General features: G+C 36.6%; 1 protein-coding gene across 3 annotated transcripts in view; it reads left to right on the forward strand.

Moving 5' to 3' along the window:
• The window catches only part of LOC5576689 (RNA-binding protein MEX3B), a 245,793-nt gene that overhangs the window by 114,856 nt on the left and 103,466 nt on the right, over positions 1-27,471 (forward strand). Inside the window, exon 1 of one of the 3 annotated variants that reach the window (XM_021842742.1) lies at positions 8,736-9,507. The exons of the other annotated variants lie outside the window; for them this stretch is intronic. The gene's annotated coding sequence lies outside the window, so the exon portion shown is untranslated. Of the gene's footprint in view, positions 1-8,735; positions 9,508-27,471 lie in introns of those variants that run through there. 3 annotated transcript variants of the gene reach the window in all.

The raw sequence follows: 27,471 nt of genomic DNA on the forward strand, positions 1-27,471 counted from the left end.
TTTGACTATTGTAAGTTATTAAAGATTAAGTCGTTGCGACATAAGTCCAATTTTAAATTGCTTGTTTCACATCAAATCATACATTTTCAACCAATTGTATCAAAGAATTTTGGACAGACCGTTACGCGTATATAATTTGGCCATTTACGGCAAAATCAAACGGAAGTGGCCAAATTATATACGCTCACTGTCCAAAATACATAAAACACCCTATCATGTTTTGTTTGAATTGTCATATAATTTATCAAAAAGCTTGTAACTGAATGAGTTACCCCGTATATTAGACAATATTATAATTTTGATACTTTTTATCAAACATTATAACTTGGTTCGATATGTTTTGGATAGAATTAATAGTAGTATACGGAACAAATTGCAGAATGATGATTTTTTCAGCACGAGTCGTAAATTTATCCTACGAGGCCTGTGTTATGATTCATTACGCAACTCAAAACAGTTGCGTAATGAGAAAGCGTTACGTAAAGGATCACTACAGCACTGGTTTCAGTTGCGATATGGCTATACCCGCACTACATACTTCAGTGCAGGAAAGTAGGCCGTTTCATGACAGATTGGCGTGAGGAAAAATAGCATATTACGACGAGAAATTGCAAAAAACACATTTTGTTATGTTTATGTTACTATTCATACACTTTTTGTTACAATTTTAGTTATTTTAACAACATCCTGCATCAAGTTTGTAGAATCATTGTGTCTGCGTTTAATGTTGAATTTGGAATAATTATTCACTAAACATATGTTCTCTTCCTTTTTCAGGTATGTTAGATTGGTTGTTCGGTATCAAGTTGGTGAGTCCGGTCTAGAGCTAAGCTCTTAACCTACGTTTCATGGTAATATTGCTAAAAGTGAGTAAGGCAACTCGGGATAATACGCCCTACTTCGTTTTTAAGGTATTGGGATTTCTTTACAAAAAAAAAAACAAAAGTACAAAAAAACTGTAGATATTCCAAAATATCGATAATCAGATTTTTGAATTGAATTTTCGCGTCTGATAAAAAGCCTCTTTGTAAATAAAGCCAATTGTGTACTATTGTAATTGCAATCGACTCTCCACATCTCGTTATCTAAGGGACCATCGAGATAGGGGGAGACAAAGAACACATTTTTAATGAATACTAGATTGAAAATTTCTTCGTTACCAGGCTAATAAAAAACAAAGAAACCTCATTTCGTCTTTGCAAATTGTTTTGAATCACTAAGATCTAGTCTAGTATAATTGGCATATCGACAGAGATAATTAGGAAGGAAAACCGCATCGAGATAGGGAGACATCAAGATAAGGAGGATATTGAGATATGGAGAATGAAAATGTATGCAGAATTAAGGGACCGAAAAAATCTACATTCTACGGGAGGGGCAGGGTTGTTCCAGGGTTTTTTTTTGGAACGTTAAGATTTAGAGCGTTGACAAAAAAGATCTTGTACCATTCTTAGAAGCTACCTGGCAAGAGAAAGTTGCATGTAAAGCATGACTAACTAAACAGCCAACACCTTGACGCAAAAAAGACTATAAAAGCAATGCATTTGCTTTTGCGATATAGGTAGTAGCTTTTTACCTTATAAAGAATTAGATTTTCTCTCCACATCTACAATATACATGTCTACAAAGTTAACCTCTCTAACGGCAGCATAATTATTTAACCACAAAAAAGTACCAAGACAAGGTTGTCGCCAGCCAACTAGCCGCTGCGAATTTGACGTTTCAACAGTCTTACCAACATAACGGCAAATCACGTCCTTGGATTTGTTTGCTGGTGACGATTTTGTCGGTCTACTTGAAAGTTGGCGGCGCGTTTCGTTGTCCATGAAACAGGAAAATATCAAAAAACAAGCTTAACTATATCAGATATTAGGAACTTTCCTAAAAAAAAAATCATGCAAATCCGTTGAGATCTTTGCCAACTAGAAGAGTAGAACAAAAATATATATAGAACTTAATCAAAATATGATGAATATGAATATCTTATTATGATATAATTTCGTTATAGGCCGTTATCCACAGAAAATATGAGAAGAAAAATTTATCCTACTGAGTGAAAACCCTAAACCCTTAACAACATTTTTTTTAATTAGTTTATACAATTTTTACTTAAAGTTGTGGCATATTTTTTGAAATACACTTAAAAACAAGGCAGATTTGCTCAGCATTTGATCGATTGAAATTCTTCATCAATCCGTCAAGAAAACGGTAATCTTGTATTCTTTGAAGAGCACTTGCGAAAATTTGGAGGAAAATCTGAAAACTATTTATTATTAATAAAATAACCATTCCAGTCACCGTGCAGAAGTTTGGGTTCAACAACGATGCATGAAAATCATTTTTGTTAATACCTCTGCCGTTTTTCGATCAATTTCAGTAGTCTATATGGTATGTTTACCCATAAACAATGGGGCAATCATAATTCGTATGATACTTCACAGAATCTTCGTGTTTCGAGTAAGCCAATCTTTTGCGCGATGACTTCAATAACTATTTTATTATAATTAAATATTTCAGATTTCTTGCCAAAATTTACATTACATTATTACTGCCCATAACTGCATAACAGTCACATTCGACATTTTTGACAATTTCGAGTTAATACCGGGGAGAGTCATCAAATGACAAATACTTTCGATCTACTTACTAAAATCTGTGAGATTGTGAAAATTCGAAAAAAAATACCAAGTTGTTTTGTCACATTGGCAATTGTAACCGCATAACAGTCACATTGAGATTATACATGAGCCTCATAATGCAGTGGCAACTACATTTCTATCAGAATTTTTTTCTGACTATTCACCCAATAAGCGATAAATTTCAGTCTCAAATAAGCACTTTTGAATTCTTAGTGATTTTTTGAAACATCAGTTCCCTCCCATACTGCAATAAAATGCAAACTTGGTATCACATTTACCCGCATAAATCAAAACCGTAAAACAACCACACATAAAATGGTCTATTTTTCTCCTCTGACCGTAATGGATATGGTTTAGCAAACCATAAGAGGACAGTACTGGGGTATTGTTTCGACCTTAATGGTTACAGTTTTTAGCCAACCGACCGTACGAAAAACGGGTTGTTAAGAATGTTTACCGTTTCGAAATCTCATTTCCCTCACACAAATTTTGTTCATTGACCGTATTGGGAACATATCTTTTATGGTGCATGTGGCGGCTTATGGAACATTCAAGTTATGGTTCCAATATGTTTAAACCGTTACAAATAAAGAGAGCTTTCAGGGTTTCAGATGCAAATTGTAAATAATTTGATGGATTTGGAATAAAAGGCGAATACATAATTGATCATAACGACGATTGTAGATTTATTTTATGTGCGCTTCCCGAACCGATTTGCAACTTTTTCCTGCCACATCAATAAAGGTATAAATTACACGACCCGCACTGTAATGTCACTCGTAAATTAATTGATTCCGGCATCTGCTCCGATATATTTTTTTGATTGTGCAATACGTCCAAGGCTGCGCCATCATTCGTGGATTTACCAGATACATTCGCATTTCGATTATTCATCCACACAGCTGCAAGAATGTTCTGAAATGTTCTGAGAAGAAAAACTCTAGTTATTCGTTGATGCCATCTACAGATGCAGACAAATTCAAAATACTCACCTTTCTATCGAATGCGCTTCAAGTTTGTTGTTGAACTGGTGAATTTTGGTAATTTTAAACGAATACGCACGCGAAAACAGGAAAAAAAACTAGGAACTGAACATTGCATGCACAAGACATTGATTTTTGTAAACATGGCTGTCGGTTTTTTCAATCAGACTGCCATCGGGGACGAACATCAATACTTATGGTTCTTTTAAGTTTCGATAACGTCTCCACACAGTGAGACCATTTGGAAAAATAAATGGACAATACTCAATAATGTACCCGTAATACTTATTAGTAATAGTACGGTTCTACCATAACAAATATACCATACGTGGAACATACGATAAATAAGTGACAACAAGAACAATGGTTATGATACTGTTGGCACCGTTCTAGGTACAGTAAATTTCTATGCGGGTACTCAATGCCTACTTTTGTCGAATGTTACAAATATGTAGTTATGGGCAGATTAGCTCTTTTACGGTTCTTTTGACGTATTTATTTAAAATTTTGGTCGATCCAATGCTGAGAATATCCGCCATGTTTTTTCACCAATTGTTTTTTTTTTAAATGTAACAACTAAAAGTAAATATTTAGTAAACAAAATTTTAAAAATGCTCCTGTCAAAATACCTGCAAATTAAAAGAACTTTTCAGATCAATTACAAGTAACTCATTGTTTTTCGAATGCATAATAAAGACGTGTAATCAGAGGGATGGTCAAAACACTTTTATATGTATTTGAGGGACTGAACCTATACTTTTGCACGGGAGTGGATTTCAAAACAAATGTATCATAAATATAAGAAAATTTGTTGCAAATAAAAAAAAAATGTTTTATTTTTGTTAGAAGCCCTCCGAGTTGGTCGAGGAAGTTATAACACAATTGAAACAAAATCAGTTATAATATCAATGACTGCTTTAAATATAATTATAATTATAACACAATTTAATGGGTAATTATAATTGGTCGGTTTTATTTCTTGCTTGGAAAATAAAAAAAAAATATTGCGGATAACAGAATGAGCTATATTTTTGTTGAATTTATAGCATAATGAATTATATATGTGTTTGAATAATAACATATTTTATTTCAATTTTATTTAATGTGTTTTTTATATTTTAACTACTAATCAGCCAAAATTCTAACATAATGTGTTACAAAAAACGGCCTATCTAATTTTTTTTCTATCTTTGTTAACGAGATTTTTAGCCCTGGGCTAGTTCATCTCGGGACCAACGGCTTTACTTCCCTTCCGAAGGAAGACGTCACTACTCAAATTTTTAGTGACTATCTCGGGGATGGGATTCGATCCCAGGTCCTCGGCGTGAGGGTCTATCCAAATAACAAACTCTATAATAATTCGAGTACTGACCATATGTGACTCCCAAATCCTTACCTTATCCTGCTAACCAATTCAACTGTGGAGATGCAGAGGTATACTCGGTCCTTGGTACCAATAGTTTTTCCTATCATTCTTCGGTTTAGATTTTTAAATTTTTGTCTGGTTTTCAATAAGTCAAAACATGGTCTAACAGAGAGAATGCTGGACAACAATCCCAAAAAATGGTGTTCACCTCAAATCCGGCCTGTACAAGACGAAGAGGAGCGCAACGAGCTAGATGGTTTTACCAAGTTGAGCAGGATCTTGGAAGTGTGGGGCGATTGAGAATCTGGAGGTTAGCAGCCATGGATCGAGTTAGTTGTGGCACTGGTCATGTCTTGAAGCCATCAAAAATAAAGTAAGTAATAGTCTAGCATGACTCACTTGATTTGTTCTCCTTGTGAAACAATTTTTAATTGTTTGGCCCAATAAAATATACACGATTCACGGTATTTTTGAGCGTTTGTCATAAGTAACGATCTAAAGTCGAAGCTTGTTATAGCAAGAGACCGTCGTTGAATAGAAAAGTCATTATGAAGGATAGCTATAACATTGAATTGTTTTTCAGGGAACCGAAAAATGTCGTTATATAGAGTCGGCCGTCATCATTTTGATACCTCTCCACGAACTCGTTTACACGGAACTGGTTGGTTCGTCCGCAGTGCTGACGTATACATTTCCGCCGTTGTCTTGAACAAGACCATTCAGCTGTTCATCGAAGTATTGCTTCTACCTTTTGATCACCTCACGATAGTCGGTCAAGATGCTCCCAACCTTATTTGCGCAGATCCCAGTTCGCAACACAAAGCTATTTCGGAATGCTTTGTGCTTCTGGTAGAACTTCCACGTTTCTCTAGACCAGCTCGTTTTTCTAGCACTTTACTTCCTCCATTAACTTTCTACGGTCTGCCGGGTACTTAGCTGCAGTATTCATTCTTCTCCTCCAGAATTTCTCTGCACTCCTTAACGAACCAATAATTCCGTCCCACGTACTCGACATTGCTCTTAGCTGCATCATTAATAGCAGCTCTCACAGTACTTTTGCAGTCCTCAAGAATGGCTTCATAAAGCTCCCCCTCTTCCGGTAACGCTGGGCTGAATTTCCCCTTAATAAAGAATCAATCAATCAATCCGGTAACGCAGCTAAGAAGTTTTGCGCGTATTCAGATACAACATCCGGTTATTATAGCCACTCTAGGTTATGACCTATATGATCAAGGCGGTCGTCGACACCGAACCGATAATTTTGGGCGCAGTTTAATTGCGTGTATGCTGTGGCAATCTACAGGTATATCGATACGAAAGGTTGTGCTGGAAGGTGATACGAATGGTCATATTCTTGGAGGCGACCGTTCTCGTTCGTCTGCCGGTGGTCACTAGGTTTCCAATAGGGTCCTAAAGCCCTACCCCAATTTTGGTACCAAACGCTTAAGTTTAGGCCAGCAACACACGTTTACTCAATTTTTAAATAATTTTCGTTTTCAAAAATTATTTTTACGATTTTTGAGATATTGTCACATCTTTTGGTTTAAACTCAAATTTGGGGTATATTTTGTTTTCCGTGTCGCTTTCGAAATGTCAGATAGGAATAACCCCAGTGTTTAAAAGTTGAGCCCCTGTGGCATTTTTGTCGACAAAGTGAACGTCAAACATGATCTAAAGTGTCAAGGTTCATATTTTGAATAATTTTTAAAATTTAAGTTTAAATATGATACAGTCGTTATTTGAGCTGGAAAAATTGCTCAAGTAGTTGAAAGAACATGCTCTTTTGTATTAATAAATAAAAACAAGAATTCATTCAAAATTTTAGGACCCAATTGTTGAAATCCCCCTCTAAGGTCAAAAAGGTAGTTAGACGTCACATCATGAGTTTGTTAGAACGGTTCATAATATGATCTGATCGAAGATTTGAGCTAGTTAGAAGTTAGAAGAGACCCTTAAAAGGAATTAGTTTCCACTGGGTTTCAACGTCAATGTAGAGAATACCCCACAAATGTATAGCATATATGCAATGTATTATGATTCAATAAAAAAAAATAAATCAGTTGCGACCATTACCAGGGAGATCAACCTCAAGAGCTCTCTGGTGTGGGGGAGAGTGGAGGGCGCAAAAAAAAAAAGGTAAACTGAACATTAGCCTGGGACACGGTTATATGAAAAAAAAAAGATTCTCGCTCCAGTCCACTTTTTAGATTGCATTTAGGTCCCATACCAACGGTGCAAAATTTCAGCTCGATCGGAGGAACTATATTTTAGCGCCAGTCGTTCAAAGTTTGTATGGGATTAACTATGGGAAAACTTACTTTTGCAAAGAAAAATCGCCAGAAGTCGCCCATTGACCCCTGTAACAATTCTGAACACAGACCTCGATAGATATTTCTACGATTAACATTATTGCCGAAGACCACAAAGCAATCCGATGCTTGTGGAAAAAGTTATTAAGCATAGACTATTCGGAAATTTTGCCCGATTTTGTTATTATTGTTATTCCTTTACGTGTTAATCAACGTCGCCTTGCCAATAGGTTTTCATTGAATAACTTTTTTCACAAGTGTCGGATTGTTTCGTGGTCTTCGGCAATATTCTTCATCGTAAAAATACCTATCGAGGTCTGTGTTCAGAATTTTTATAGAAGTCAATGGGCGACCTATGGCGATTTTTCTTTGCAAAAGTAAGTTTTCCCATAGTAAATCCCATACAAACTTTAAACGGCTGGCGCTAAAATATAGTTTCTCCGATCGAGCTGAAATTTTGTACAGTTGGTATGGGACCTAAATGCAATCCAAAAAGTGGACTGGAGCGAGAATCTAATTTTTGTCCCACACTACTGAACAATACACATTTATTGTCCACGGTTGAACTTCTTTGCTATATAATATCTTCGCTGTCATGCTCTCCGTGAGTAAGAGTACAATATGTTGTATGTACCTTATTCGAACACCAAGACCGCGCGCGTGAGATTCAGAATCATTCTAAGAGCGAATCGCCGGTGAGAGAAATCCAATCCGCTCGCTTCACACGCTATTCGTGCAGTGGATGGATGGCATGACAACCGCACCAACCAAAACCCGCTATCAGCCGTGGGTAATCTCGAAGATCGCTCCATTCCATGCCGTGACTGCTTCTGCTTTGGTTCGCAAACTGGTTGCCAACCATAGGGAAGGGGCCGCGCACAATGTGTCTCGCCCAATTGCCTTCGCAGCTGGGTTCAGGAAGGGTAATGTGAACTTCCACGCACATGGAGCACATGAGCAAACCCAAAAACTGAGTGCAGAGCGAAATGCGAGCAAGAGCATAAAAAGAAGTTAGCATATGAACGGCACAAGGTACAGATTCCTCGCCGGTATGGCAAGCTGCACTTCATGCGCTTTGCTATTCTTGTCGTTTGGCTGATGGTGTGGTGGACAGGGTGGCGGACAGGGAGGGAAGGGCCCATGCCAAGGCATCCAAGAGAGTGAGGCCGACCGACCGACACACAATCCAGTCGAACGAACCCCACCGACGACAAATACGACGACGAAGACCGGCGGCGGCGGCAGCACATTTGCTAGTAGAACCGTAGTCGGCAGTATCGCGATAGTAGTGCTGCAAACGATATCCGCCCAAGGTAGAACTAGACAGACGTCAAGGACTGCTGAACCTAGAGCAGGTTCCACCCCCTAGAAGACTAGACCCCGGTGAGACACACCACATCACAGTCGTAGAACAAGTGCAGCCCAGACAGCCGCAGACTAAGAGACCGTAGATAGATCTTTTGACAGCTCAAAGCACCAGGCGACACGCGAGTTTCCATCGGCCTCGACGCGGCGGCACGCTTTTGGAATATAATTTTAGAGCAGGAAGTGTGGTTGGGGGTCATGTCTAGTGCTTAGACAGTGCCATTAGATTCGGTGAGCAGCTCATAGTAAAATCGATACCGGTAATTCGTTTCTACGAGTGATCGGAAAGGATACGAAGAAAAGTTACACCGGCAGCAGTCGTGCTACGCAGTACAAACGGGTGACAAGTCGAGAGGAGTCTCGTAGAAAGGGAAAAGACGGTTAGGAGGACAAAGGGAACCGAGACAAGTGAAGAACGCGGCGAGGCATTGTTGGTGTCGGAGAGGTTGGGGGAAGAAGATTCTCGCCGGGCAGCCCTGACGAGTATACAATTGGGAGAGCCGGCTGGAAACGAGAGCAAAAGTCCCGTCTCCCCCAATTGACCGTGTTTTGGTACAGAAGGAAAGGGTTGAACGCCACCAGAGGAGGCAGGACAGGGTGGCCCACATGGAAGGGGGGATAGTGTAATGTAAAGGGAGGCAATACCACAACCGAGAAGCAGAAGCACCAGCCGGCCAGACTTTATGTACAGCAATCACGCTCCGCCGAGAAGCAAGACAGAGAGAGAGAATTCGCAAACGCAGCTGTGTGCAGACATCAGAGGCAAGTGAGCGGCTCAGACAAAGGAGACTGAAACAAGAAGACTGACACCGGACAACGAAGAGGTAGCCGACAGGCAGTGCGAGGTAAGTATTCATCCGGTCTTCTGGGGGCTTCACGTACGGCGAGATCCCCAATAGATCTTCTCGGAGTCGGACGGACCCCAAGGTCTTTGACTGATGGTGCGATGGCAATGACGACGACGACGACGACCAAGATAATGATGATGGTGATGATTATGGTTCTGCATGGTCGGTCGGTCGGTCGGTCTGTGGAGGACATCCAAGTGGGGGGTTCTCTTCACTCGCTCTCGACCAAGTCGATCATCTTTTACATGCTTTATTTACGTAAAATCGTATCTGCTTCACCACAATCGCGGCCGCTCGTACCCCCGCTGAATCGGGTCCTACTTTTTTTCACTCACCAGAGCTGATTTTGCACATCAAGAATGATGCTTTTTGTTGTTATAGCCATATAATATGCTGCGCACGGCGGAGGCTTCTTCCACCACAACAGTCTCGCGGCATTCTGCGTTTATAGTGCTCGGTTATAGGGACGACCGGGGTGGAATGCTTCTCATAAAAAAAAAAACTGTTAGGAGGGTTGGTTTAAGCTGCCTTTGCATTAACTGCAATTTATAAGATGCACTATTTAGTCTCTTAGGGTGATTGGAAACTGGAAGCATAGCACACAAGCTAAGGACTCTCTCCCTTACTCGATATTCTGTATCTCGATATCGAGTTAGTGAACCATAGGTAAAAATAGTTTTCATGGCTACCTCGATGGTCGCATGGATCGCATTTGCACTGGTTTTGTGTTCCATAACTCGATACCTCCCTAACTCGATGGTCCCTTCAAGATCGAGTTAGGGAGAGCTGTATTATATACGTGTATATAATCATAACCATCGTAGACAAACATGTTTAAAATAAAAAAGTTGAAACAATCATTTATTTTCAGCTTTCCTGGTGTCAATAAATCATACAACGTTGCATGGGGTAACCAAAATATTTTGGACACCCTGGGCCATTTTCCTACAAATTTCGCCGTTCAAATCAAAAGATCAGCTCAATGCGCGAGTCATTTGGAAACATAGGACTAGTGTGAAACAGCTGTTTCAAACTTTCATCAAACGTTTGTACATAGAAATTGTCTTTATTTTGACAGAAATTATTTTTTTGCAGTTTCTCATCGTGATAGGCTGTCTATTTCATCCCGTAAATCTGTCATGAAACGGCCTACTTTCCTGTACTGAATTATACAGTGCTGCAATGATCCATTACGCAACGCTTTCTCATTACGCAACTGTTTTGAGTTGCGTCATGAATCATTACACAACCATTTTTCAGAAAACTTCAATAATTATGCGTTCTGTTTCAAAGAATTCCAAATTATATTTTTTAAACAAGTACTGAAATCCTAGCATTTCGATTGCACTTGATAGATTGCCAAAAGATTTATTCTGAATGGATATACTATTTTTCATATAAACGAAAGTCGGTTTTCTGTTTTGTGGTAACTTCGATAATGGAGTATAAATCGAACAATATTGAATACATCACGGAACATTTATAGGGCGTTGCATACCTCTAGGCGTCTAACGCTATATGGAAATTTCTGACTTAGATTACAAAAATGGCCCCAGTTTGTGAAAATGGTTTTCGCTAAGAGATTTGAGACCGAATTCATGTTCTACTATAACGAGGCTGTCAAGGATAAGTGACGAACTCATTATGACTTCATCAAATAGTGATCGTAGAACAGATTGTTTGTAAGCGTTGAAAAAATGCTAATATCTTATAAATTCTTAATATTTGCATATAAATCCTGAAATGCATTTGATTTCAACGAAAATAGATTTGACATGAAGTGCCATACTAATACTCATTACATTTGCATTCGTTTTGCTTAACTAATTAACAGAAACTTCGTTATTTCGGTTAACATGTTGTGAGTCTCGCACTATCAAAGTTACCCGCATTGTCAAAGTTACCCCGTTTTAGGTACCCTGCTGAAAGTGGGTACAACTTTTCAATTCGCTTTGCCTTCTGGGTTCCACATATGTTATTTGATTGCATACTTATAGACGATTAACTTTATATGGGAATTTCTTACTTAGATTACAAAAATGCCTCAATTAAAAAAATAGATATAAGAGATTTGAGGCCAAATTCAAGATCTACAACTACTAGGCTGATGGGGCCCATATAGCCGTAGCGGTACACGCGCAGCTATTCAGCAAGACCGAGCTGAGGGTCGTGGGTTCGAATCCCACCGGTCGAGGATCTTTTCGGGTTGGAAATTTTCTCGACTTCCCAGGGCATAGAGAATCTTCGTACCTGCCACACGATATACGCATGCAAAAATGGCCTTTTTTTAAATTGTGGAAGTGCTCAAAAGAACACTAAGCTGAGAAGCAGGCTCTGTCTCAGTGGGGACGTAATGCCAAAAAGAAGAAGAAGAACTTCTAGGCTGTCAAGTGTAAGTATCGAAACTCATCAAATAGTTATGGCAGAATATTTTTCTCGTAAGCGTTGTAGCATTCTACTCTTGGAAGCATTCACCACCATCGCCCCCATCGGACTGTAGATGTTTGCCAATTTTGTTTTACGCATGTTTATCGGAGGCCGCCAGCCGTAATGTGGGTTAGGGTGGTTGGTTGGTTGGTGAGCTCTACGCGTACAATACATCTGCATCGCAGAATAATTCATAGTAAGCCTTGTGGGTTCTTCTTTCGTTCGATCGTTCGTTCTTTCGATTTCAAGCGCCTGCTTTTCCTTTCACTGACGCAACAAGACGAAGAAGGCTGCGTGTGGTTTTTTTCTCACTTCTTCGATGAGTTCTGATAACGTTGAGCCAAATTAATCGGCTGGTTGGAGATTTATCAGATTTTCTCCACGGATAGACAATACTTTTTTTAACGAAAGGTGACAATCATTTATTTGGTGCGGGCTCGCACCTTGTGCCCGTGCTTCTGTAGGTACCAACTTGGCGAAAACATCTGAACCGTGATGGGATTTGTCGTTTTCAATGAAGAATCTTTTTTTGCTTCTCCGGGAATGATTCAATCACTGTCATTTGAATAAAATTGCAATGACAAACGAATCATGATTTATTCATTTTGACGTGAGATTTCATAACGCTCGATTCACACAGAAAATATACGATAAATCGTTTTTAATAAGTTGTCACCTATGGTCTGACTACAATCTTTATTCTCTGATAAAGAAATATTATAAAATGCATAAGATTTTATCGTTAAAATATTATATGTTCTAACAGGTGGACCATAGAACGAATTGTAATATTTGGTATTAATTGTAAATGGCATTTGTACAATGAAGAAGGGGATCGCACAGTTGTTTATCTTCATCTCTGTTCTAAAATCAGTCAAAATAATAGAATTTATGATACTTTTATTGTATGATCTTCAAGGCATTTTTCGCACGAAACAACAAAATTTATTGTACTTCTGGAGTGTTCCCGATACCTTCTTAACTCGATGGTCCCTTCAATATCGAGTTATGGAGAGTTGACTGTATAGACTTCATTGTGCACCGTAGGTTTTACGGTGTTTCAATAAGTTCAACATAAAATTAATTATACATTTTTATTCTGGATTCTGTATAAAAGTACAAGTATAAGTATAAACATACTGCTAGATCCGGAAATGCGATACAATCTTCCAGTTCAGTGTAATCTCATATCTGGTCCATGCCAAAAACAGTATCGAATTCCTTATCTCCACAAATACCTTCGGATTCGCCAGAATGAACTAACAGCTCAATTATCCTTAGCCCGTAGAACAAAGCACCGGCATCACTTGTCAACTAACTACTTTTGAACAAAAAAAAAACAACAGCAAAAATCCAAACGAACCGTACACAATACCCCCCGATTTGGTGGATGAAATTTGAGCACATTTTCGTTAGCACTTCCCGAAAATGGCTCAGTGCTTTGCGTTAGAAGCAGACCAGACAGTCCTTGCGTACAGCAAGAACCTACTGAGCGGGATCTGTCACACATCCGAACGGCTCATGGTCTGGCCTACTGCTTGGTGGTTGCCAAAAAGGTGTCGAATTACTTCGGCAATAATCCGCTAGGGCCTACTTACTGCTGCAATATAATGGGTAAAGGTGGAATGGTCTCTGAACAGAAAACAGTGTCAAACGTAGTAGACAGGGAAAACCATCATCATCGTCACCCGCATGCACTTGTATTAGCCAGGCCACCCTTTGGCGGTGGATCGAATAATCGCAAGTTTCTCTTTCTCCACCAGTGTTGTTCGGAGTTGGAAAATAATAGCTCATTCAGTGTTTCTGAGTAAGTTTCATGGGCAGATTTCGGCACGCAAATGAGTGTGAACTCACACAAACTTTGGATACCCAATAGGGTGACCCAAAACGTTAGTTTTTCAGACTAAGTGAATTCAGTTCATCGGTGGATAAGTCAATCTGTCGTTTTTTCCGTTCTTCACTCCCCTCAAATGACCATCTTCTTTATTCGACAGCTAGAAAACATGTGTTTTCTTTGCTTTTAAAAATGGTGTCAAAGTTCATCTAAAAATGTAAGAAGCTTTACATCCAAAAAATTCTACTGTTGCTCGACTCTATAGTAAGTATCCATTGTTTTGGTCTAGACAGACCAATTTCTTATTGGTTGCTTGATGTTCCGCACATGAAGTCAATTCCCAGCTAATAAGTTTTTTTTTGGCGAAAATGTCTCATTTAGTTGTTCAACTTTGTCCAAGATACCAACTGTGTATCCAATCACTGGATTAACATACACCTAAACGAAATGAAAATTTTCTTTCTATGTGGGGAGTGATTCCTGACCTAAGAAGTTTTCAGGCGAATATGTTGATCAACTTTGTTGAAGACACCAACTTTGTGTCCAATAATACTGGTTTGAGATATAAGCAAATAATATGTTTGCCAACTAGCGCCACCTAGGGAGTGTTTATTTTTTAGACTTCTATGTTTCTAGATTTAGATTTAGATTTTATATAGTTGAACACCTTTATCTAAGACACCAATTTTGTATCGCCTAACTGGACTGAGATAGCCAGATAGCCGTAGCGGTAAACGCGTAGCTATTCAGCATGACCATGCTGAGGGTCGTGGGTTCGAAACCCGCTGGTCGAGGATATTCTCGTTATGGAAATTTTCCATAACATAAGGGCATAAGAGTATCTTCGTACCTGCCACACGATATACACATGCTTGAATGGTCAATCGGCAAAGAAAGCTCTCAGAAGCAGGCTTTGTCCCAGTTAGGACGTAATGGCAGAAAGAAGAACTGGACTGAGAAATAAAATGTTCGCTCATTAGAGCTATCTTGTGAATGTTATCCAAACTAATAAGATACTGGGCAAATAGATCTCATTTAGTTGAGCAGATTTGTCGAAGAGAGCAACTTTGCATCTCATCACTGCACTGAGATACCGTTTTGCATCGAATTCCCGGACGCTTCGAAAGCCGGACACTCTGATTAATTTCAGCATTTTCTGCTGTTGAAAATAGCATCAAATGTAAATGTTAGCATTCCAATCAAATAATACAATAAAATTGAACATTTCAAATGTATTGGCATCGTAGTAGGTGGCGAAAATTACCGGAAAAACATGAAAAACATAATCGCTTGTCATCGTACGTACTTGTTTTTGCACTGCTTAGCCAGTTGGTTAAGATTCAGTTGAATTTATTCTTCCTTATTATTCAAAGTTTAAAAGCTTATACACGTTGTTTTATGTTCTAACCGGTTGATATTGTATTCGAGTAAGTGAGACATGTAGTGGAATTGTTTTGAAAATGGATAAATTGCGTGTTTTTAATACAAATTGCAGGTGTCCGGATTTCGAAGCAAAATTCTGATATGTTTCAAATGCCGGACGCTCATGTTTAAAACTTCTGGTAAGTAGTAATAAACAAAATTTGGACACTACCGTTAACTCTTGATATGTTTATTATAGAAATCTGATATGTTACCTATTGCCTGGTGGTTTCAAATGACGTGAAAGTGCTTAATCTTGAAGAAAAGCTAATCAAACACACGTAATTGAACTATATAGCTAAGTTCCATACATGGTTGACGAATAGAATTTTTTTTCAGTCTTAAAAATCAATTCCCAATGTGAAGATGAATGACTTCAAAACACATGTATATGATAGTAATGATATGATAATGTGTTTTAACAATATATATGAGAATAAACATATACCTGTTTTATATGATTCAACAATTGTTCTGAAAATTAGTTGAGAAACTCAGTTTTTAAAGCATAGTGTTTCTACAATGAAACCAATTCTAGTCTTGATTGTTTTATTGAAGAAATTGTGAAGTAAATCTTTATCTTAAAAACGTATTGAACTACAAAGTGATACTCCGATTTTCGATCCCACATGGACAGAGAAATCAAATTGTTCAATGAAATAGTACGATACCGATACCGGAATTGCCGGTCGCTTTGAAAGCCGGAAACTGGTCTTTTTCAAGGTGTTTTTGATCCAAATTCTATTTGTTTACCTAGAATCCATAATAACGACGTCTTCTACATTCTCCAAGCATAAAAAGTGTCGAAACAATATTTTTGGGTGATTCAAGGTCGGTATCCAGGATTCAAATCATCCGCACACTTAGAATCAACACGGTATATGTGCTCCAGTACCTTCGCTCACAATAAGTCAATTGTGCGTACCACAAAAAAGCATCATATTTGAGTAAGTAAACTACATACTATTTTAAGTTAATTATTTAAATGTCAAACCACAACCTTTCATTGGTTATTAAAAGTGAACATGCTCAACGGATTACCTCATTGCATATTCAATGGTTTTATTATCTGCTGAGAATAGCAACCATCGATTATTGTAGCATCACTTATTTGAGACCTAGAAAAATATCAACAGTACAAATACCAGGTGAAAGAATTGTTGAAACCCGCCTTTTTTTAAATTGCATTCTTCTATGTTCTGCATAGAGTTTAGATTTCATTTGAAGATTAAACTACCGAAAATAGATTGCTGATGCATATTCAATTCGCAACGACGGGTATATTAATTTATCACACACCATTGGTACTTCAACACAACTGTGAATTTTGGTAACCAATAAACAATTACTTAGCTTTTAAAATTAAAAATAACGAACGTAAGAGTCTACGGAAAATTTTAAAGGTTCAAGACCTTCTGTTACACACTGATTTAATGGTTTGTGTAATTTTGTAGATATTTAATATAGCAAAACAAATAGGAATATTACTTCCAAAGAAAAAAAAAACATTTAACATGCTTCATTTACATGTATTTTTTCAAAAATGTTATTTAATGATAATATCCAAGTGTCCGGAATTCGAAGCAAAAGTGTCCGGATTTCGAAACATTCTCCAAAGAGTGTCCGGATTTCGAAGCATAACGTATCTTCCTTTTTCTATATTTTTAGTGATTTATTCCAAATTTTAAGCTTTTTTTACTCAACTAACAGGCGAAAATCATATTTATTTCGATAATAAGCAGAAAAAAATATTCATTAGACTCCAAATTTATAAACGAAACCACTGTTCAATGCTCCAAAGTGCTTAAGTGTCCGGATTTCGAAGCAAAACGGTATAAACAATTAAAATGTTCGACCATTAGCGCCATCTTGTGAGTGTATTCCGAACTAATGTGGTTTTAGGCGGATAGATCTCATTTAGTTGATCAATACCCTTCCGCATGCACAGGTGTAGATGCAGGGGTATATCCAGTCTACAGTAGGCCACCCAGACAACCAAAATGTACGTAGTGGAAGGGGTTGTAAAAAGAACACCTTAAAGATGTCATCTTGTTTCTGATAGAAAAACGAGGAATTTGTATAGTTCTATCGCACCACATCAAAAATAGAGATATTATTTATACTAGCGGCATGAATTCAGATTGAAATAGCTAAATCTTCACATATTTTTATTGCTAGCAAAAAACGGCGCAAATCTCGCATACTCTGAGATAACGCCCTAAAAGCCATTGGTAGCGACATGAGCAGCTCGTTGTTTCTGAGCAAATGAAAGAATAAGCATCCAACATCGCTGGCAGGTAGATAATGACCCTTTCTTCCCCATAGCGTTGTTAAATAACATGAAAATCCATTCAAATGCTCAGAAACAACGAGCTACACACATGGTTACCAATGGCTTTTAGGGCGAGATCAGAAGTTATGCGAGAAATGTTCATTTTACCTGCACTAAGTGGGTAAAACATTATATTTACATTTCCCAGTAAATACAAACGCGTATACGATAGCGCAAAAGAATACAAATGTGGAGGCGATATACGTACTTGTAACATTAGACTGCATGCAATATGTATTCTTATATCCTATTATGTATGATCGTATGTTCATTGGGTTGTGTGTACATGGTAGTTACAGGATCTTCAATTACCTTTTTGGAATATTTTACATTTTTTTTATTAATTATAGTGTGCACCTAAGACGGTAGCGTGAAAAGCTGGATTGTTTATTTTCGGGTAAAATATCGCTAATCATCTTTCAAACTGATAATGAATAACCTCTGAACAGTTTACTAAGGCACTTATAAGGCGTTCAGTGGCAAAAAAAAAAAAAATCCGTTTCGCAGTGGAAGTTCCCGCTAAAGAAAACTTTTCAACATCTTGTTTTTTGTCCAGTTTGTAAAGCCATTGAGATCATCGTAATAAATGGAAATCTGTTCTCCAAGTTGCTGCTTTCAAACGCTTTTCATTGACTCAATATAACGATGAATAATTAAATTACTAAACAAGATACCGTAATTCGGGGGCAAATTGATCACTATTTCACAATTTTCTGTCATGTTATCCTTTAGAATTCAAATATTGCCAAAATTATTTCGGTAAAATCAGTACTTCATTGATCTCTATCAGTTTATGTAATCGGTTTTTTAAGAAATCAAATTTAACATTTCGTAAAATTAGTTTTAATATCAAAAGTTGAAAATGATACATTGGGGTGAAATTGATCACTATATAATAAAGCAAATTTTAAAAAGTAAAATTTCCCTATCTGCTAAATTTGGGTCTCCTGAATCTGAAAATGATGTCAAAATTTTTACAACTCATGATGATATACATTTTATTGCAAAACTAAACTATGTAAATCTGCATAATACGCCTAAATGTATGCAATTGCCAAATGTATGCAGCAGGTTATTCAACAATAAACGGTTTTATGAGCAAACAATTATTTTTGTAATGCTATACGATTTCAAAAATTAGTTCAGCAGTTCATACTGAAGCTTACACAACATATATGATACTCAAAGTTTGAAAAGTGTGAATATTTCTATGCAAAACCGGCCCTAATAAAAATGAAATAGTTTAATATCATCATTAGACATCTGTAAACTAGAAAACATGAAATGTTTGTGATGCCAACGAAGTATTAAGCATCCTCGAAAGGAAATACTATTCGGTACCGACCTGATCAAATTCACCCCAGTGATCAATTTGCCCCCGGTTTACGGTACTTTTTTTGTATTTTAAATACCAAAAATGAAGACTTTTGACGTTTTAATGACAATTTTCAACATCACAAAGCTTGCTTAGATGCTGCCATAAACAAAGATATAGTGTAGGCAATTGTCAGGTGATTCAAATGTTATGGCATGCTAGCGTAAAAAGTTGGATATCTTAGGCAATTTCATCAGATTTCATACTAAACTTCCCAGACAACCAAAATGTACGTATCACCTTTTGCGTTAAACGATGCTTATTTATACAAAGATTCACTTAAAGATGTCGCCAAAAGGCCTTATATACTACCCGTCATAAATACGGACTCACTAAAATAAGTATTGCAACACTCAGCTGAATAATGAATCACCCCCAAAAAGTTTAGCATCACCTCAAAACAGGTTAATTCACATTGCTATATCTCGAGATCCTCATTGGCGTAGCTAGGATTTTTTTCTGGAGGGGGCCTAGGGGGGGCCTAGCAAGTTCTTGTTTAATAGACGTAATATTGGTCAAAATAATCGCGATTTTCACAAATTTCGTAGTTTGCATAGATTTGTGTTGATTTATTTGCTTGTGATTTTGTCTCATGTCGCTACCATTAGTGATATTTGCAAATCTTAACTTTTACTATAAAAATATCAATTCTTTGTCTAATCCAGTGAAAAAATCCTTCAAGAACTCTTTCAAAGAGCTCAGGAGAGATATTACTTGATTATTCATTGAAATATTCAGTTATTCAACCATGTGCTTTCAAGAGATTCCTCTGAGAAATCATAAATTCTTTCCGAACCTTTGCAGTGCTTTCTCCAAGAACTCCTTTACAGCGTCAGCGAATTTGCCTTTGTGACTCTTCCTTAAAATTCTCTTAAACTTCATTCAATAAATCTTTCAGAAAATCTATCGAAAACTTTTCAGGATTCACAGCAAAAATTATCCAGGACTTCCTGCCAAAAAGAAAACATTAAATGATTGTTCTAAGGATACCTTCTAATATCTCACAAGAATTTCATACGCAATCAGACAGAATTCAAGTGGGAAAATGTTCTTAGCGATTTCGTAGAAATGTTCTCCGCAGATCTTTTTTTCACAGATATTACTTCAAGTGTTTCTTTAGTTTACCTTAAAACCATTTTGACTTTTCTCTCCACATTCCTTCAAAACTTTATCGTAAGTGATGAAAATTTCTCCAAATATACCTACCCAGGAAAATTTTAAAACCTTTAAACATTCGTATAAAATTTCTAGTGGACGATCATCTGCTCTTTCAAAACCCCTTCCGCAAAAATACTCAACAGTTCCCCAACCAATTTTTCTAGGAGTTTCTTCAAAGAATAACGTAATTGTTTCCTCTGAGATGTCTTCCAAAGATTCTTTCGAAAAATTCACCAGAGATTCTTCCGAGTATTCTCAAGGGATTTTTTAAACAACACTAGCTATTCCTCTTGGGATTTGAAAATATCGGCAGATTTGCTAACAAATTTTGCAATTCATTTTTGAGTTTCTCAAACAATTTCATCAGAAATTCCATTCTTTTTGTTACTAGAAATTACTCCACATTTTTTTCGAATGTCAATCCCGGGATTAATCCATAAATATTTAGAAATCTATACTCCTTCCTTTTTCATTCAAAACCCAATCCAGGAACACCTCAAATTTTATTTAGGGATTTCCTTACAAATTACTTTACGAATAGTTCCAAACCATATCAATTCACATCAGATTTTAAAAGTAACACATACCAAAAAAAAATTTACCAAGAAGAAATTTTTCTTGAGAAATTTGTTGGATAATTGTAGCTTAATCTGAATTTGGAAAAATTGCTAAATTCTTGTAAGAAAATTTGGGAATTCACTTAAGAATTTCTGAACCTTTTTGGCAAAATTTCTGACGCTATACCTCATAGAAAAGCTTTGTTTTGTTTTTGTAGGATTGACTACAAAATTCCAAACAAATTTCGTTAGAGGAACTATTTGTACTGGTATTAAAATAACTGTAGAAGTATAACTAACAAATATTGTCGGTTTTTAAGAACATTGCCAAAAATGTCTTTTCGTAAAATTCGGAAAGTAAGATTTTACTGAATTTAAATCTTGAAAGAAAATTTGTTGAGGAATCCCTGATGGACTTTCATACATTATACGTATAAGAATTCGGCAATGTTTACAAAACTCCTAGAAATTACCTTTATTTTAGATTCTTAGAATTTTTATTTGGAGTATAAACAGATTGTTTACGGAAGTTCTCAAGAAAGCGTCATGCGAAGTAAGGAGAAACAACTAAATGTTGAAACAGGTAGAAACCATAGATGGAGAACGGAAGAACGAAAGATAAGTTATTATGTATAATCTTTTCTCTAGAGTTGAATCAATTCAGGGTAATTAACATTTCTCTAATTATTACAAAAAAAAAAATTCTAAAAGTAGTCAGAATTTTGTTTTAGCAAATCTAGCTGAGTTCCTTCTTTGGCTCCTGGATTTTTCCGAATCCTGCCCAGAGAGTTTCTTAAAACTCCGACCTTGTTTGGCACAATAATTCAATCCAAGAATAAGGACTCTGACTTTAATTGATAAAACAATGTTCAAATAAATTTTGCAGGGAAGATCCTTATAAATTTTTTAATGAATATTTTAACAAATCCCAGATATTTAGCAAAATGTTTTCCACATATTCTTTTACCACTATGGTAGTTTAGGAATCAAAATCATTCCTGTGGGTTTTCAACAAATTTCCTCTAAATATTAGAAGGCAAGAAACATTTCAAAATCCTTTAGTAGATAACTCTTGTATAATTCGGGGTTCTGAACAATAATTTCCAGAAAAAAAAACATTAAAGAACTTCTGACGCAATTTTGCGAAGTTTATCAAAACTCTCCTACGAAAATAGTTCCTAAACATATCACATATTTAGGAAATATTTCCGTAGGACGCTTTTGATGAACTTCGCAAAAAAATTACTAATTTGAACAAATTCGCAAAGGAATTTGTAGGAGAACGAAATATTTCAGTTAAAGATTTTACATAATCCATGCATTTTGTTGGAGGAATTGAGAGGGAAAACTTTGAACTTTTGAAAGATATTAATCTTTTTTTTCAGCTCTATCTGGGGACATATTCCGGAATCCATTTGTGGATAAAAGTTAGACATAGAAGGAATTCACGTTGAATGTATGAACAAATCTTATAATATTGTCGACTAATTTTTAAAAGATTTGTAGCAACAGCTTTGAAGTCATCCTTCAATTTTCCTTGAAGTATTTGATTAAACTAAAATTCTTCAAGCGAAATCGAATGATTACTACAAAAAATTTGCTACAAATCTTTTAGAAAGTAGTCAATTATTCTTTTTGTTTTATTTCTTAAGAATTTGAAACATTACAAGTTTTCTTGGAGAAATGTAGTTTAGGGTTTAAGCAATAAGTTTACTCATACGAACTTTCTTTAAAAAATTGAAGTAAAATCAAAGAAAGAATTTATTGCTGCAATAATAAACTGAGGTAGATTTTATTGGGCTTTTTTACACCAGTAGGCGAATTCCGGCGCGTATTTTCTTCGAAGAAAAAAAAATTTTCTTGCTGGTGCGTAATGGAAGAAAATTTCTTCTCTTCGAAGAAGATTTTTTTATTTTTTTATTTAAAAAATTGCAGCAGTATTTTATTTTATTTATATGTTTTAATAAATTTTGTCGTACATTATACGAGTTGTAGTTAATACATGGATTTCTTAAGTGAATTTTTATAAGGGAAATCATTATCACAGGACACCTAGAGTAGCGCATGGGCAATCATAACGCACTGAATGTGCTGCGTCATGCTATAACATTTAAACAGCATTGTTTGCATTATTCGAAATTACGAATTTTGGGAACCGAATTTCCAGGATATTGGCGATTTTTGTTACCACGGTAATTTTTATTTTAGCGGTAACCAAACGAGCGGCAGCCGGACCTTAAATGTTTAAATTGTAGCGCGATTCAGACCTGCTACGCTGATGCAGTGAATGATAAGCGAGGTTTTCTCAATATTGTTGCACAAAATAGAAAACCCTAACTACCGTTAATCTTTTTTGTCTATAAAAGGAGTCATGTAAATTATTTCAGAAGATTTTCCTTTATGTTATAATCATGCAAATTGTTTGTTTTTTTAAGTTTTTTTTATTATCATCCAAAATTCTGGAGGGGGCCTGGATGACTCTGGGGGGGGCCTGGCCCCCCTGGCCCCCCCTGTTCCTACGCCAATGGAGATCCTTACAACTTACAAAGAAGCGATCTTCAGCAAAGTTGTTCAAGGGATCAAGGACATCCAGAAAGCAAACAGTTTAGTTCGCGATTTTGCCGCTAGGTAGAGCTAGTGAGCATGTAAAGCTGAGCATTTTAAACTAGTTCTAGCTTGTGATCCATAAGAGATAGAAAGTTCGAGTCTTCGGCGAAGTTGTTCAGAAGGCCAAATACATCCGAAAGACAAACAGTTAGGTTGTAGAGTTCGTCGCTAGGTGGCGCTAGTGAGCATGCAAAATTGAGCATTTCAAACTAGTTCTAGCTTATGATCCACAAGAGATAGAAAGTTTGAGTCTTCGGCAAAGTTGTTTAGAAGGTCAAGGACATCCGGAAGACAAACAGTTAGGTTGTAGATTTTGCCACTAGGTGGCGCTAGTGAGCATGTAATTTTGAGCTTTTTAAACAAGTTCTAGCTTGTGATCCACAAGAGATGGAAAGTTTGAGTCTTCAGCAAAGTTGTTGAGAAGGTCAAGGACATCCAAAAGACAGATAGTTTGGTTCGAGATTTTGCCGCTAGATGACGCTAGTGAGCATGTAAAACTGAGCATTTTGAACTAGTTCTAGCTTGTGATCCACAAGAGATAGAAAGTTCGAGTCTTCGGCAAGTAAAGAACAGAAATAAAGTAAAGGACATCCAAATATCAATTTTTTTTAATTCCTAATTTTTCCGCTAGGTTGCACTAGTACGCATATTTAATTAAATATATGAAACAAATTCTATCTTTTGAGCCAGATGAGATAGAAAGTTTGAGTCTTCGGCAAAGTTGTTCGGAAAGTCAAGGGCATCCAGGAAATAGTTTACTCTGGAGGGATGACTGTACCTAAACATTATGAATTTGATAAGATAGAATTTCCAGAATGCTTTGGCATTTGGAAGTTGAAGTGATTAGGGACGGAATCATATTAAATTAAAGTGATTCAGGTCTGATCAAATGTATATTCAAGTGTATCATATCTGATTCATATGCTAGTGATTCTGGTATGACTTACTCCATGTGCGAGTGACTCAGTCAGGACTCATATTCATCATATTCAAATTATTCCAGTCAGAATCTCTTCATGGTTCAAGTTTGATTGACTTCATATCTAAGTGATTGATATCTGATTCTCTTTATATTCATGTCTTTCGGGTTTGAATCACTCTATGTTCAAGAAATTCAGGTTTGACTTGAATATGGTGTAAACAAAAATCATGTCAAATTCACTCCATGTTCAAGTGACTCAGGATTGTACCATGTTATATTCAATAGATTCACTTTATTATTAAGTGATTCAGAATTGATCCATTTCATTTTCAAGTGATTCAGTTTGCTCCATATCCTAGTGATTCTTATCTGATTCACTCATATTCGACTGTTTTAGGTTTGATTCACTTTATGTATGGCTTGACCATCTAAGCAACTTTGCCGAAGTCTCGAACTTTCTATCTCTTGTGGATCACAAGCTAGAACTAGTTTGAAATGCTCAATTTTGCATGCTCACTAGCGCCACCTAGCGGCGAAATCTACTACGAAACTGTTCGTCTTCCGGATGTCCTTGACCTTCTGAACAACTTTGCCGAAGACTCAAACTTTCAATCTCTTGTGCATCACAAGCTAGAACTAGTTCAAAATGCTCAATTTTAGATTTTACGCCGCCTACCGGCAAAACCGCGAACTAAACTACACTAAGGTTTTTTTTTTACACGGTCCCCCGTGCCGTGCAAAAAAATTCCGTGCAAAAAAAAACCGTGCTAATTCTGGAATTTGTGTTAAAATAAACCGTGGTAATTCTAGAATCCGTGGAAAAAGTACCGTGTTAATTCTGAAATCCGTGTGAATAGGAAAAAAAGCCGTGTTAATTCCGAAATCCGTGTAAATAAGTTAAAAAACCGTGTTATTTCCGAATTTTGTGTAAAAATAGTACCGTGTTAATTCCGAAAGGCGTGTAAAAAAAGCCGTGTAAAAATAAAGCGTGCAAAAAAAAACCGTGTAAAAAAAGACTTTAGTGTACAATTTTACATGCTCACTAGCGCCACCTAGCGGCAAAATCGCGAACTAAACTGTTCGCTTTCCAGATGTCCTTGATCCCCTGACTTTGTTGCTAACTTTGCTGAAGATCGCTTCTTTGCAAGTCATAAGGATCTCGAGATATAGCAATGTGAATTAACCTGTTTTGAGGTGATGCTAAACTTTTCAGGGTGATTCAATATTCAGCTGAGTGTTGCAATACTTATTTTAGTGAGTCCGTATTTATGACGGGTAGTGTATATACGGCTAGGGTCGATGTACCAATAGCTGCATAGCTAAGAACAAATATTCGTATAAAATCGAAAAATAACGCTAGCATCATTACTTTTACATCATCTGAAAGCTTTTTATCTTGGTTTTGTGGGAAAAATATGAAAACTACGAAAACATATATGTTTGCATTTATTAACACTTGTGCCACTAGCATCACGGCGTTGACAAAATACAAATCAAAATCGTATTTTTACAAAGTTTTTATATTTTTCCTTCAAAGTGTGGATCAAAAGCTTTCGTTTGATGTAAAAAAGTTCTTAATTCATTAATTATTTCGTATAATAAAAAAAAGATTTCTCTCAGTAGTGCTACTATAGGAACAATAGGTTTACTATAGGCGCAAGGGAGTTAAAATTTTAAGCAAAACTAATTATTTCGGTCATTTTTTGAACAAAATCAAGCTGTGTATCAATGGTGCTTAGATAAATAGCTCTTGACCTTCAAGTCAAAAAAAATTTTTGAAAAGTTATAGCAAAACGGCCGTAAAAAGCCACTAGTGCGACTATAGGGGACTGTCCACTAAGGGAACACTGACTCTACTTTCAACACGGAAAACAGTTTTACGAACTGCATCGTTATAAGTACAATGCTATTTTCATTCATCATACGAACCATTAGCTTTTGACATAATCTGATCATTTGCTCAAGTAAATCATTATTTTTTCGGCAACGAAATAGTTTTGTAGACAAATTTCCTAGAAAATACTGTATGTTATCCCAGCAGATCTTTTGTAAAATGCACGAACTCATTTGGTCAAATGCACAGAAGCTTTTAACATTTGTACTGTTTTTACAAACGATTTGTACATTGTGTGTCAATGTTCGTTCACAATGTGAAATCAAGGATTTTTTATAACAAATTGTTTGTTACAATATAGTAGTCTTCGAAACAAACATGACTTGAGTATTAACTATCTGTTACGAAGGAGCTTACATTGCATGCTATGAAGGTGTTTCGTTTAAAAAAGAGATGAATGATTTCGTAGTTCAAACAAACGATTTGCTGATATAAAACAAAAAGTATTTTCAATGAAGGTTAGAAGTTTACAGTGCCTAATAGCTTTTAAAATTGTCTTATGCAGCTAGAAATGTTGTTTTTGGCTCATGCCTCGTATATCCCAACAGCATTGTTCTAATCAGTGCACCCTTCATAACTGCTACTTCGTAGACATTTGTTAGTCAGTATTAGAATCAGTGTTAGGGTCTCGTATCTGCTCATTGGAAACGATCTAATTCTAAAACGGCTACTATATTCAAGCAACCAGTTACAAATTCTTCAAGGACACAACTTCATGCAAAGATGATTTTCAAAGCCTACCTCTCTTACACCATTTCTATGCTAAATATCTTCCGCTGCTAATGCCCTAAAGCCCAATCATTATTCCATTCTTCACACGTAAACCCAATCATGCTGTTAATTGCTTTCCGAATGGAAAATAGGAAAAATGCTCAAAATTGCGCAAATCGAAGCAGCCTTCGCACTGCCAGTAGGCAAGAAGGCCTACGAACTGCTTCCATAAGAGTATAGCAAAATCAAACGAGATGAAGCGGCTTGCGAAAGCATAAGTGGTACAATAAAAGAACGTAGGTACTGTTGGCCATCCCTTGCCATAAGCGTCGTCGTCTGGTGGTTCTTGGGCTCCTTCGACACCCTCTCATCTGAACTGTGTATGAATCCTCCTACCGGCTTCCACATGAAGTGTGGTCGATGTACTACAAACTACATGCTTAGGTTGGATTTGCTACTCTGCGCGTACCTACATTTCTCGACTACTTTTTCAAATCGACGTGAGTAACTTCTATATAGTTTTGAGGAAACAAATTGAGAAGAATTGAAACCTTTCTTATAAAACTATTTTAAAATAATTTTATTTTTTTCTTCGTTTACATAGCTTAAACTTTGCAAATTGCATGCTTGCGTTCAAACATTAGAGATTTTTTAAAAAAATTTTCAAATAAAAACCTAATGACAAAATGATACACCGTCTCATTCAGTTACTTACAACATTT

Source organism: Aedes aegypti, chromosome 1, assembly GCF_002204515.2.
Source record: "Aedes aegypti strain LVP_AGWG chromosome 1, AaegL5.0 Primary Assembly, whole genome shotgun sequence".
NCBI classification, from domain to species: domain Eukaryota; kingdom Metazoa; phylum Arthropoda; class Insecta; order Diptera; family Culicidae; genus Aedes; species Aedes aegypti.